The sequence below is a fragment of the Heloderma suspectum genome, chromosome 1 (assembly GCF_057233095.1).
Source record: "Heloderma suspectum isolate Gila_16-S chromosome 1, 16-S_ref, whole genome shotgun sequence".
Taxonomy (NCBI): domain Eukaryota; kingdom Metazoa; phylum Chordata; class Lepidosauria; order Squamata; family Helodermatidae; genus Heloderma; species Heloderma suspectum.
In genome coordinates, this window is record NC_139458.1 from 411438379 (window position 1) to 411451955 (window position 13577).

Below are 13577 nucleotides of genomic sequence, written 5' to 3' on the forward strand. Positions count from 1 at the left end.
GCTCACCATCGTACTTGTTGGGTATATGAATATGTAAATAGTTAAGATAGAAAATCTTTGGCATCAGATTGGCTTTTAACTGCACACAAAATCAGAGATTATAGTTTGCGATACAATGTTAACATCAAAGAGTTCACTATGAAGTATTGTAAGTGGAACCTGCAATAAAATATTGCAGTATAGCGTGTTCCTGTTCAGGGTTCCAGCCTGCCAGCTATGCCTTCTTCCAAGATACTCCATTGCACCCCTAATTTTACACACAGCCCACACACACACACACACACAGGTCAGCCAGCTTTCCACGGCCACTGAGCTTGCTATCTTAAAAAGTAGCACCTTTTAAACAAATAGTTGAAGCCTACTTCATCAGATGCAATAATGCAGCCTTCCCCAACCTGATTCCCTCCAGAAGTTTTAGACTACAATTCTCAGAATTCCTGACCACTGGCCATGCTGGCGAGAGCTGATGGCCACTGAAGTCCACCAATATCTGTAGGGCACCATGTTGGGGAAGGCTGAACAGAAGCACAGTGGGGTGGTCAATTATAGGCAAGTAGAGAACAAAAATCCAGTTTTTTTTTAAAGAATGGCATGTTTGCTCTCTACCTGGCTGTAAGAGGCCTTCCTACCTTGTTTCTATCCATTACTGCATTGGATGAAGTAGGTTTTACCTATGAAAGCTCATGTAGAAAACCTAAATTAAAGTATTAAGTTAGCCTAAAAGATGCTACTTCGTTCTTCTACTGTTCTTCGATAATTGGTCAGTCGCTAAATCCCTGAGAGGGAACTGCTGACTCTTAACGCTGATAGATGAGCCACACCACACCAGGATCACAGTGACAAGCAAAAGCTGCCTGAGCTTTGACTGACACGGCAGATGTAAGCTGACAGTCTCCTACGAGCTGACAACGTCCTGACGCAGAAGGCTTACAAAATGTCCTTACATTCACAAACTGGAATCTATTTTGCCAGGGCTGGACGTGCAACCCTGGGTGCCTGTACTGAGCCATACTTTATTCTAAATATTTTATACACGCACTGCCATAGTTGTGCATTAATGACTAAAAACACACTGTTTGCTGTCCATGGGGCAGTATCCAACTGAGTCATTCCACTAGCACAAATGATGTTACACTAGTGGAAATTAGGTTCTGAACTATGCATGAGAGGAGAATCCAAGCAAAGTTACAGTTGTGCAAGCATGGCTGCACAACCGGTTGTGCATTATGCTTGTATAATCAGTTGCACAAGCATAATATGCAACCGCATGCGCAGCAGAAAGATTCAGTGGAGCTCCGCTAGCACTACTGGAATAGAATGTCACTGTTGGATCCTGCCCACGATTGCAGCCACATCGACTAGAGACAGATGCACAAAGGAAAATAAGAACCTGCCTTATATTAAGTCAGATCCTTGGTCCACCTCACCCAGTATTGTCGACACTGACTGGCAGCGTCTGTTCAGAGTTTCAGGCAGGGGTTTTTCCAGCCCTACTGGAGATGCCAGGGATCAAACTTCTGAATGCACACCATATGCTCGACCTCTGAGCTATGTCCCCTTCCAAATGTATTGCATAAGACACTCAGACATATGGATAACATATTCTGCTCATTCTGCAGATGTATGTTTAGGTATAAAAGGAAAAACAGAATAAGATCCATGTACTGACTACTTTTTAAAGGAATTTTATTTCTTATTTTATAAGTAATCTTTATGCACATTACTTTTGAGTGAGAGAGGCATTGGAACTAGAGCTGCAAACAGATTCAGCAAACGAAGCTTTAAAGTACTAATTGGCATAGGAGGGATTTTGATTGAGACTGGCAAATTTAATTGGTTGGTCTGAGAGATGAGGTGATACTTGCTTACCTTTTGAAGCAATTTCAGTTTTGGTGTGTTACTGTAAGTGGCAATAATAATAAAATATTTATTTAAAAGATGTCCAAGGTAATTAGGAAAAAGTAAGATTAAAAACCATAAAAACAGATGACTTTTCCTTCTAAAGTAATGTGGCAGCACTGCATGCAATTCTATGCAAGTTTACTCAGAATTAAGTCTCACTAAGTTCAGTGGGATTTACTCCCTACTGAGTGGAGGATTTCAACCTTGGTTTACATGGCAGGTGTTTTTTAAAAAATGATTGTAAGCATGTGGGCAAAGCAACAATAGCAGCAGCAGCAGCAATAATGCATCCAAAATCTAGCACTTTTAAGTTTAATTGAATTAAATGGGTGAACGCTAAACTCTCCCAGTGAAATCAATTGGTCTTAAAAGTGCTGAACTTTGGTTGGTTCATTCCCTGCATTAAATTGCAATACTTCAGTATTTCAAAAAGGCATCTACAAAAACCTTTTAGTACTAGGCAATTTAAACCAATTAAATTGCTGAAATAGATAAAAAGTAGAGGATTAATCAACTAAAAATTCTTTATTCAGATGACCACCCTAATTTGAAAAGTATAGCATGCTGGATATAGTAAGCTGTAATTTTCATATTATAAAGTCTGTCTAATCTTATCAGGCCTTCACCAAGTTTTTAATTGTCTAAGGATACAAGAAGGTACTTTTTACATTGAATCAGACCACCTTCCAGAGATACCAGCAACTGAATCTGGGATTTTACACATGCAAAACATATATGTTTAATGACTCTGATAAGGCTGTCTGTTCTCAGATTCAAAGCCTCCCTAAGAAGGGACACATGAGAAATTCATTTCAGTGCATTTTTTATCAGGATTTACTCAATTCCCACTTTCTGGACTGAATGCAGATTTGGACACAATCAAAGTCCGCACATTTCCGGACTTGCAATGTGATTTGTGGACCCAAAAAGATGTGTTCGACAGCATGCTTACATCCGAAAAATGTGCATGAAAAAATGCATGCTTTTGAAAAATGTGCACAAATACACTTCAATCAATGGGACAAGAATGCATGCATGATGGTCTTTCTATTTTTATTGTAAAGAACTGCAAGGCCAGGTATAAATAATTTTGGGCAGGATCCAATAATGTTGCACTAGCAGAAACTAGGTTCCAAAATATGCACAAGAGGAGAATGCAACTAAGCTTACATTTATGCAAGTGTGGCTGCACATTATACTTGCACAAGCACTTGTGCAAATGTAATGCGGAACAGCTTGTACAACAGAACAATTTGATGGAGCTCCGTTAGCACTATTTAACTTTGCAGAATGACCCTGTTGGATACTGCCCTTTACAACAACAAAACAAGAATGCAGTGTCCCATAGGTGTAACAGAGCTTGCCAAAGCCAAGGATAGCAAACACTGTCTTTAAAGGTACCCAGTGGAACTAATTCACAACAGTGGTCAGCAAACTGTTATTTAGGGCACAATCCTATGCATGTTTAAACAGAAAAAAGTCCTACACCTCCCAGCATTCCCCAGCCAGCTAAACTTGCATAGACAGGATTGAACCTTTATTTATTTATTTAGTATCTATCTATATTACCCAGTAGCTGAAGCTATTATCATCATCTTCATCATTATTACTACAAAGGTTTTTATACTTCCTTTAAATGTAAAAAAAAAGTTCTCATGGCTGATTACACACTCTTAACTAAAACATGTGCAAACTTAAATAAAATAGCAGCATTAAAATACAATTCCAATACAAATAAAAATGTCAGCAATAGTTAAAACCATAAACGGTAAAATACAGAATACAGACCAGCATGAATTAAAAGTGGATTGAAGCATCCAGGCCTCTAAGGCCTGTTTAAAAATAGTTTGGGAGGGAACCAGATATACCTCCCCTAGAAGGGCATTCCATATGGATGTGGCCACCACATAAAAGGCCCTGACTCTTGTGCCCACCAACCTGATAGATCTTACTGGCAGGCACATGAGAAGGGCCTCCATGGCTGAATTTAGGGCTCCAGCAGGTTTGTAAAGCTGCAGACTGTCCTTCAAATACTGCTCTACTTCCACAAGAACTGAGCTCAGAAAGCTCACAATTATAGTTTAAATTCCTTGAGTGACCCACTCCAGTATCCTTGCCAAGAAAACTACATGGAATGTATCACAAGGGTAAAAGATATGACGCTGGAAGATGAGCCCCTCAGGTCGGAAGGTGTCCAATATGCTACTGGGGAAGAGCGGAGGGAATTTCCAAGTAGCGCCAGAAAGAGTGAAGTGGCTGGGCCAAAGCCGAAAGGACACTCAGCTGTGGATGTGTCTGGTGGTGAAAAGAAAATCGATGCTGTAAAGAACAATATTGTTTAGGAACCTGGAATGTAAGATCAATGAATCAAGGTAAGTTGGAGGTGGTCAAACATGAGATGGCAAGACTGAACATCGACTACTGTGGGCAAGAATCCCTTAGAAGAAATGGAGTAGCACTCATAGTCAACAAAAGGGTGGGAAAAGCAGTACTGGGGTACAATCTCAAAAACGAGAGAATGATCTCCGTATAAATCCAAGGCAAACCATTCAACATCACAGTAATTCAAGTCTATGCCCCAACCACTGATGCCGAAGAAGCTGAGGTAGATCGGTTATATGAAGACCTACAACACCTTCTAGAACTAACACGAAAAAAAATGTCCACTTCATCATAGGGGATTGGAATGCTAAAGTAGGAAGTCAAGAAATCACTGGGATAACAGGCAAGCATGGCCTTGATGTACAAAATGAAGCAGGACAAAGGCTAATAGAGTTTTGCCAAGAGAACATGCTGATCATAGCAAACACTCTTTTCCAACAGCACAAGAGGTGACTCTACACAATATCGAGATCAGATTGATTATGTCCTTTGCAGCCAAAGATGGAGAAGCTCTATACAGTCAGTCAAAACAAGACCTGGAGCTGACTGTGGCTCAGATCATGAGCTGCTTCTTGCAAAATTTCGGCTTAAATTGAAGAATGTAGGGAAAACCACTAAACCATTCAGGTATGACCTCAATCATATCCCTTATGAATATACAGTGGAGGTGACGAATAGATTTAAGGGATTAGACAGAGTGCCTGAGGAACTATGGACGGAGGTCCGTAACATTGCTCAGGAGGCAGCAACTCAATCCATCCCAAAGAAAAAGAAATGCAAGAAAGCCAAGTGGCTGTCTGATGAGGCTTTACAAGAAGCTCACGAAAGAAGGGAAGCGAAAAGCAAGGGAGAAAGGGGAAGAGATACCCAACTGAATGCAGAGTTCCAGAGAATAGCAAGGAGAGACAAGAAGGCCTTCTTAAATGAACAATGCAAAGAAATTGAAGAAAACAATAGAATGGGAAAGACTAGAGATCTTTTCAAGAAAATCAGAGATCTCAAGGGAATGTTTTGTGCAAAGACGGGCATGATAAAGGACAAAGAAGGCAGGGACCTAACAGAAGCAGATGAGATTAAGAAGAGGTGGAAAGAATACACAGAAGAACTATACAGGAAAGAGCTTAATGTCCCTGATAGCCATGATAGTGCGCTCACTGAACTTGAGCTGGACATCCTAGAGAGTGAAGTCAAGTGGGCCTTAGGAAGCATTACTAACAACAAAGCTAGCGGAGATGACAGTATTCCAGCTGAGCTATTTAAAATCCTAAAAGATGATGCTGTTAAAGTGCTGCACTCAATATGCCAACAAATTTGGAACACTCAACAATGGCCACAAGACTGGAAAAGGTCAGTTTACATTCCAATTCCAAGGAAGGGCAATGCCAAAGAGTGTTCAAACTACCGTACAATTGCGCTCATTTCACATGCCAGCAAGGTGATGCTCAATATCCTACAAGCTAGGCTTCAGCAGTATGTGAACCGAGAACTACCGGAAGAACAAGCTGGGTTTCAAGGAGGCAGAGGAACTAGAAATCAAATTGCCAACATTCTCTTGATCATGGAGAAAGCAAGAGAATTCCAGAAAAACGTCTATTTCTGCGTCGTTGACTACGCTAAAGCCTTTGATTGTGTGGATCACAACAAACTGTGGCAAATTCTGAAAGAGATGGGAGTACCAGACCACCTTACCTGTCTCCTGAGAAACCTGTACGAGGGTCAAGAAGCAACAGTAAGAACCGGACATAGAACAACTGATTGGTTCAAAACTGGCAAACGAGTACGACAAGGCTGCATATTGTCGCCCTGCTTATTTAATTTATATGCAGAGTACATCATGAGAAACACCGGGTTGGATGAATCACAGGTCGGAATTAAGATTGCCGGGAGAATTATCAACAACCTCAGATACGCAGACAATACCACCCTAATGGCAGAAAGCGGAGAGGATCTAAAGAGCCTCTTGTTGAGGGTGAAAATGGAGAATGCAAAAGCTGGTTTGAAACTCAACATTAAAAAAACTAAAATCATGGCATCTGGCCCCATCACTTCCTGACATATAGAACGGGAAGAAATGGAAGCAGTGACATTTTTATTTTCTTGGGCTCCAAGATCACCGCAGATGGTGACTGTAGCCATGAAATTAAAAGACGCGTGCTCCTTGGGAGGAAAGCTATGGCAAACCTAGACAGCGTAGTAAGAAGCAGAGACATCATCTTGCCGACAAAGTTTCATATAATCAAAGTTATGGTTTTCCCAGTAGCAACGTATGGCTGTGAGAGCTGGACCATAAGGAAGGCTGAGTGCCGAAGAATCAATGCTTTCGAACTGTGGTGCTGGAGAAGACTCTTACGAGTCCCCTGGACTGCAAGGAGGTCAAATCAGTCAGTCCTAAAGGAAATCAACCCTGAGTGCTCATTGGAAGGACAGATACTGAAGCCGAAGCTCAAATATTTTGGCCACCTAATGCAAAGAGAAAAGTCACTGGAAAAGACCCTGATGCTGGGAAAAATTGAAGGCAAAAGGAGAAGCGGACAGCAGAGGATGAGATGGCTAGATAGCATCACCAGTGCAATGAATATGGACTTGAGCACACTCCGGGAGAGAGCACAGGACAGGAAGGCCTGGCGTGCTATGGTCCATGGCGTCACGAAGAGTCGGACATGACTGAACGACTGAACAACAACAACAAAGGAGGCCCACTTCAAATTAGGGATGTTGGGGAAATCCACAATGGAACCAGATGAATTTGGATTTTCATGAATCCAACCCGTGGATTCCGCAACAGACCAGTTTTCCCTCTGTCAGGCAGATTCCATGGACTGGCAGACCAGTTTTCTAACTTTCCCAAATTTTGTGCAAATTTCATTGTAGAAAAATAGACCAAATAAAAAACCCTACCAAAAATGCACATTTCCCCCATAAGCCAAAGCATGAAAATGTGCATTTGGGGAGAATTTGTGCATTCCAGCATGTGCAAAATTGTGCAGATGAGAATTTGCACAATTGCGAATTTGCACAGATTTGGAAACAAAAAATCCCGATTCCATCACTGGGCAGATGACGGAATGAAAGTGCCCGACAGTCCGTGAAACAGAGGCAAAATAGAATTTACAAAATCTATACATTCTTACATGACATTTTGAAAACCATCTTCCACCTATTGCTCTAGAATGTCTGTTTCTACTTAGGACTAACTGAAAATAAATGCATGGATTCAGAGCCTCTTCTCTTGTTATCTGTGGCATGGGAGTTGCTTTTCCATGGCAAGATTCCACTCTACTGCACTGGAAACGCAGGGGAAATTTCATTGGTTGTTCCCAACCAATCTTTGCTCAGCTGTGAAGGGGGGTGGGTGGGCAATGATTGGTTGAAAATGACCTGTGGGATCAGCCCTTCCCATGTGGTTCCAGTATACAAGCCTTTGCCACCACAGCACAGGATTTTGCCAAGTGGACACAAGTCCTACACCCTTCCCACCCAAGTAATGTGGGAAGAGGCTCCAGTCCTGCTGAGATCAATCTCAGCAATTTCAACCTAGCTCCAGGTTTGAAAGAATGCACATTACACATTTCTGAGAATAAGAATATATACCTTTGTGTATATAAGAATATATACACCTTTTCTTCATTAGTAGCCTTCTATTAGGAAAGCCGCAATTTTTTTTAAAAAAAAATCAAACCATATAATAAACAACATAAAGCCATCCTCAAAGGAACAATACCGTTTTCTTGTTTGATCCTTGTTTGGCTTAGGGAAAGCAGTGATTTCCATGTCAGCAGTGTCCTTAGTGATTGCAGATGTTTTGTTTTGTTTTTTAAAAGAGAGGCTGTTTAATCTGGTTACATATTTCATAGATCATTTTCACCCAAATAAACGTGCTTGGAGGGCACTTGGAACAGAAATCAATATTAAACAGAAAGCTCCATCTCAGCAGTAATGCATATTGACCATCTCTATTTTTAAATGTCATTGAGAAGAACAAAGTGAAATGCTCTTGCATGTAGCAAAACGTCCTCAGAGTTTCAGCAAGGTCACAGAAAATGGAGCCAGAATATAAGGGTATTATATGCTAAAAGAAAGAAAGAAAAACAGACGGTGTCACAAGCAACTTCCTCTTTTCCCCGCCTTCATTTGGTTTTTGTTGGGCTGAACAATGGATTGGAATACTATATTTGACACGAGAATATTAATGGACAACTTCTAGTGGCTTTATTTGGACAGCAAATGATTGAGTCTACGATAAATAACCGTCCCTCCTCTTAAGTATTGCATTTTTGTCTTTGTAATAACGAAGCAGGTGCTTGATAATGGCAAATTTCAATTAGCTGTTTGTAAAATCCACCATTTAGGGGAGGGTGTTTGGTATTTATCCAAAACCCTATGTGGATAAATATTTAAAGCTGTGCTAAGCTTTGAAACAAAAAATTTAGTAGGTATGCATTCCTACCTATAAGAAAATCAATGCAGTAAACACTCTATTTACCTTACAGTTAGCCTATTGCAATGTGATCTACATGCGGCTACCTTTGAAGAGTGTCTGGAAGCTTCAATTGGTACTAAATTTTATTTATTTTTATTTTATTTATTAATTTTATTAATTGCCCTTGTGGCTCCTCACTCAGCCACTCTGGGCAATGAACAACAATAGAACAGTTTAAAACAATAAAATTCTACATTAAAATCATATTTCTAAAAATACCCTAACCCACCCCAAACACCTGCCTGAACAACCATGTTTTTAATGTGTGGCGGAAGCTCATTAAAGAGGGGGCATGGCGGAGTTCTCTAGGGAGGGAGTTCCATAGAGTGGAGGCCACCACAGAAAAGGCCCTCTCCCCCATCCTCACCAGTCTAGCTGTCCTGGCTGATGGGACAGAGAGAAGGCCATCCAAGGCTGATCTTGTTAAGCGGCCTGTCTGGTGTTGCTGGAGGTGCTCCTTAAGATTGGCTGTGCTGGAACCATATAGGGTTTTAAAGGTCAAAACCAACACATTGAATTTGGCCCGGAAAACAACGGGTAACCAGTGCAACTCCTTCAGCACTGGAGTGATGTGATCTCGCTGGCGGCTGCCTTTAATCAGGCGAGCCGCCACGTTTTGTACCAGCTGCAGCTTCCGAACCGTCTTCAAGGGTAACCCCACGTAGAGCGGATTACAGTAGTCTAAATGAGAGGAGACCAGGGCATGTACTACCGATGGAAGCAGATGGTCAGGAAGGTAGGGGTGCAGCCGCTGTATCAGATGGAGTTGATACAGCGCTGTCCGGCTCACAGCTGACACCTGAGCCTCCATGGACAGCTGGGAATCCAAAATGACCCCCAGGCTGCGGACCTGGTCTTTCAAGGGTAGCCATACCCCATTCAACACCAGGTCAACATCCCCCAGCCTCCTCTTGTCTCCCACCAAAAGTACCTCGGTCTTGTCAGGGTTCAGCTTCAGCTTATTCCTCCCAATCCAGCCACTCACCGTCTCCAGACATTTGGACAGGGATTCTACAGCCAACCTTGGTGAAGATTTGAATGAGAGGTAGAGCTGCATGTCATCTGCATATTGATGACACTGCACCCCAAACCTCCTGATGATAGCCCCCAGCGGCTTCACATAGATGTTAAATTGCATCGGGGAGAGGATGGAACCCTGTGGCACCCCACAAGTAAGTGGCCACAGGTCCGAAACCTCCTCTCCCAGAGCTACCCTCTGGTACCTGCTGGAGAGGAAGGACCGGAACCACCGCAATACGGTGTCTCCAATGCCCAACCCCTCCAGGCGGTCCAGGAGGATACCATGGTCAACGGTATCAAAATCCACTGAGAGATTGAGCAGAACAAGGAAAGAGCATTTGCCCCTATCTGGAGCCCTCCTCATATCACCCATCAAGGTGACCAAGGCCGTTTCTGTCCCATGCCCAGGCCTGAAGCCCGACTGAAATGGATCTAGATAATCGGCTTCTTCCAAGTGTGCCTTCAACTGCATTGCCACCACCCACTCAATGATCTTGCCCCAAAATGGCAGATTCGAGACTGGGCAAAAGTTGTTCAAAACTTGGGGATCCAAGGAGGGCTTTAAGAGCAGTTTTATCACTGCCTCCTTGAGGGCTGATTGCATCACTCCCTCCTCAAGGGAGGTGTTCACCACCACCCTGATCCCCTCAACCAATCTCTCTCTGCAGCCCATAATGAGCCAAGCTGGGCAAGGATCAAGTAAGCAGGTGGTTGACCTTACAAATGAAAGCACCTTGTCCGCTTCATCAGAAGGAAGAAGCTGAACTGATCCCACAAAACCGGTTTGCCACAGACCGCCTCTTGCTCACTAACTGTATCCACAGCGCACAGAATAACACTCCTAATCTGAGGAGGCAATCAAAATGAGGGAGCTTAGCTGCTAGCTGGTTCACGGTATGTGATCACATACCCCAATACTGACCGATCTGCACTGGCTGTCAATTGTTTGTCAGGCTCAATTCAAGGAGTTTGGTTTAACTGTTCAAGCTCTGACTGGCTTAGGGGCTGGCTATCTGACTGTCTCAGAATAAATCTGCTCAGTCACTAAAATCAGCAGGAGAGGCCCTTTTGAAGACACCCTCTTGTTGAGCACGTGGGAAAGGGTTTTCTCCTGTGTGTTGCTCCTGAACTCTGGAATGTGTTACCTCTGGAGCTACGATTGGTCCCCAATCTCCCTGGATTCAGGAAGGGGGTGAAGACACAACTTTTTAGTTTGGCTTTTTAAATCGTTATGGTTTTTAAGGTCGTTTGAAAACATTTTACTATGTCTATTTGTTTATGGTTTTTGTTTTCTGAATGTTTGTAAACTGCCTTGGTTGGTTCCAGAAAGGCAGTATAGAAATGCAATAAAACAAACAAACAAACAGTTGTATCCTTCACAGATGTCCCAATTCTGGTGAATATTGACATTCTAAATGCAGATGCAAAGAATACCAGATGAATGGGGAGATAGTGTCAAATATATGTATGGAATATTCCACCTTTTGCAATATGCCAATGAATGCTGATATTCACTTTTAGGTAACCTTAAAATTCACCAGTGTAGCTCTGAGGTTTTCAACAGTTACAGTCCAATCCTATACATGTCCACTCAGAAGTACATCCCACCGAGTTCAATGGTTCTTACTCCCAGCTTACTCACCAGAAGTGAGACATTCATAAAGGGTGCAACAATTTATTTATTTACTTGGCGCTTACACCCAGATAAGTGGGTACAGGACTGCAGCCTTTCAAAATTTAGCTAGGATAGTTAATATTCACATGTGAGTGTCAAAATGCATCACATTTTGGACACTCACTGTAACAGAGAGAGAGAGAGAGAGAGAGAGAGAGAGATTTATAATTCATTATGCTTCCCACATTCTTAGTGAATTTGTTCAAGCTTAGATCATAAAATGGAAGTGTTAATTTAAATGTCAATATTTTTTTTAACGAATGAGCTAGAATATCCAATAGAATGAATGAAAATTATAATTCACACAAAAGTTTTTGTAGGTTAGAGATCTGCCAGCAATGGCCATGTTTGATACAGCAAACAGGCAAATTATTCTTCTAGTGTACATATCTGAATGCAATTACTACCACAGAATCTGCAGCAAATATGTTGATAAATACAACTGCTGAGCAGAATAAAAAGGATTGTTTAATACATATTTTTGAAACTTCCTTTTTAAACAGTGTGGTGGACAGGGCTATGCAAAGGGTACAAGTGTTCTCTTTCAAGTAATAACTACGCAGTAACAGAGTAAGCTCACTGTGCATAACAAACGCTCTCTTCCAACAACCTAAAAGACGACTTTATACATGGACTTCACCAGATGGTTGACACCGAAATCAGATTGACTACATCCTTTGTAGCCAAAGGTGGCGGACATCTATGCGGTCGGTAAAAACAAGACCTGGAGCTGACCTTAGTTCAGATCACGAACTTCTTATTGCCCAATTTAGAATCAGACTAAAGAGAATAGGGAAGACCCACAGATCAGTTAGATATGAGCTCACTAATATTCCTCATGAATATGCAGTGGAGGTGAAGAATAGATTTAAGGGACTAGATGTAGTAGATAGGGTCCCGGAAGAACTATGGACAGAAGTTCGCAACATTGTTTGGGAGGCGGCAACAAAAAACATCCCAAAGAGAAAGAAAACCAAGAAGGCAAGATGGCTGTCTGCTGAGACACTGGAAGCAGCCCAAGAAAGAAGGAAAGCAAAAGGCAACAGTGATAGGGGCAGATATGCCCAATTAAATGCAAAATTCCAGAGGTTAGCCAGAAGAGATAAGGAATTATTTTTAAACAAGCAATGTGCGGAAGCAGAAGAAGATACTAGAACAGGAAGGACAAGAGACCTCTTCCAGAAAATCAGAAATACTGGAGGTAAATTCCGGGCAAAAATGTGTATGATCAAAAACAAAGATGGCAAGGACCTAACAGAAGCAGAAGAGATCACGAAAAGGTGGCAAGAATATACGGAAGATCTGTATAGGAAGGACAATAATATTGGGGATAGATTTGACAGTGTGGTCAGTGAGTTAGAGCCAGACATCCTGAAGAGTGAGGTTGAATGGGCCTTAAGAAGCATTGCTAATAACAAGGCAGCAGGAGATGACGGTATCCCAAATGAACTGTTTAAAATTTTGTAAGATGATGCTGTCAAGTTGATGCATGCCATATGCTAGCAAATTTGGAAAACACAAGAACGGCCACCAGATTGGAAAAGATCAACTTATATCCCCATACCAAAAAAGGGAAGCACCAGAGAATGTTCAAACTATCCAACAGTGGCACTTATTTCACATGCCAGTAAGGTAATGCTCAAGATCTTGCAAGGTAGATTCCAGCAATTCATGGAACGAGAATTGCCAGATGTACAAGCTGGGTTTAGAAAAGGCAGAGGAACTAGAGACCAAATTGCCAATATCCGCTGGATAATGGAGAAAGCCAGGGAGTTTCAGAAAAACATCTATTTCTGTTTTACTGACTATTCTAAAGCCTTTGACTGTGTGGATCATAACAAAATGTGGCAAGTTCTTGGTGGTATGGGGATACCAAGTCATCTTGTCTGCCTCCTGAGGAATCTGTGTAACGACCAAGTAGCAACGGTAAGAACAGACCATGGAACAACGGATTGGTTTAAGATTGGGAAAGGAGTATGGCAGGGTGGCATACTCTCACCCTACCTATTCAACCTGTATGCAGAACACATCATGCGATGTGCTGGGCTTGATGAAGCCAAGGCTGGAGCTAAAATCACTAGAAGAAACATTAACAACCTCAGATATGTAGATGATACC

At 42.0% G+C, this 13577-nt stretch overlaps 1 protein-coding gene across 4 annotated transcripts in view; it reads right to left on the reverse strand.

Moving 5' to 3' along the window:
* The window catches only part of SRBD1 (S1 RNA binding domain 1), a 275489-nt gene that overhangs the window by 12443 nt on the left and 249469 nt on the right, over window positions 1-13577 (reverse strand). The gene's annotated exons all lie outside the window — the stretch shown is intronic.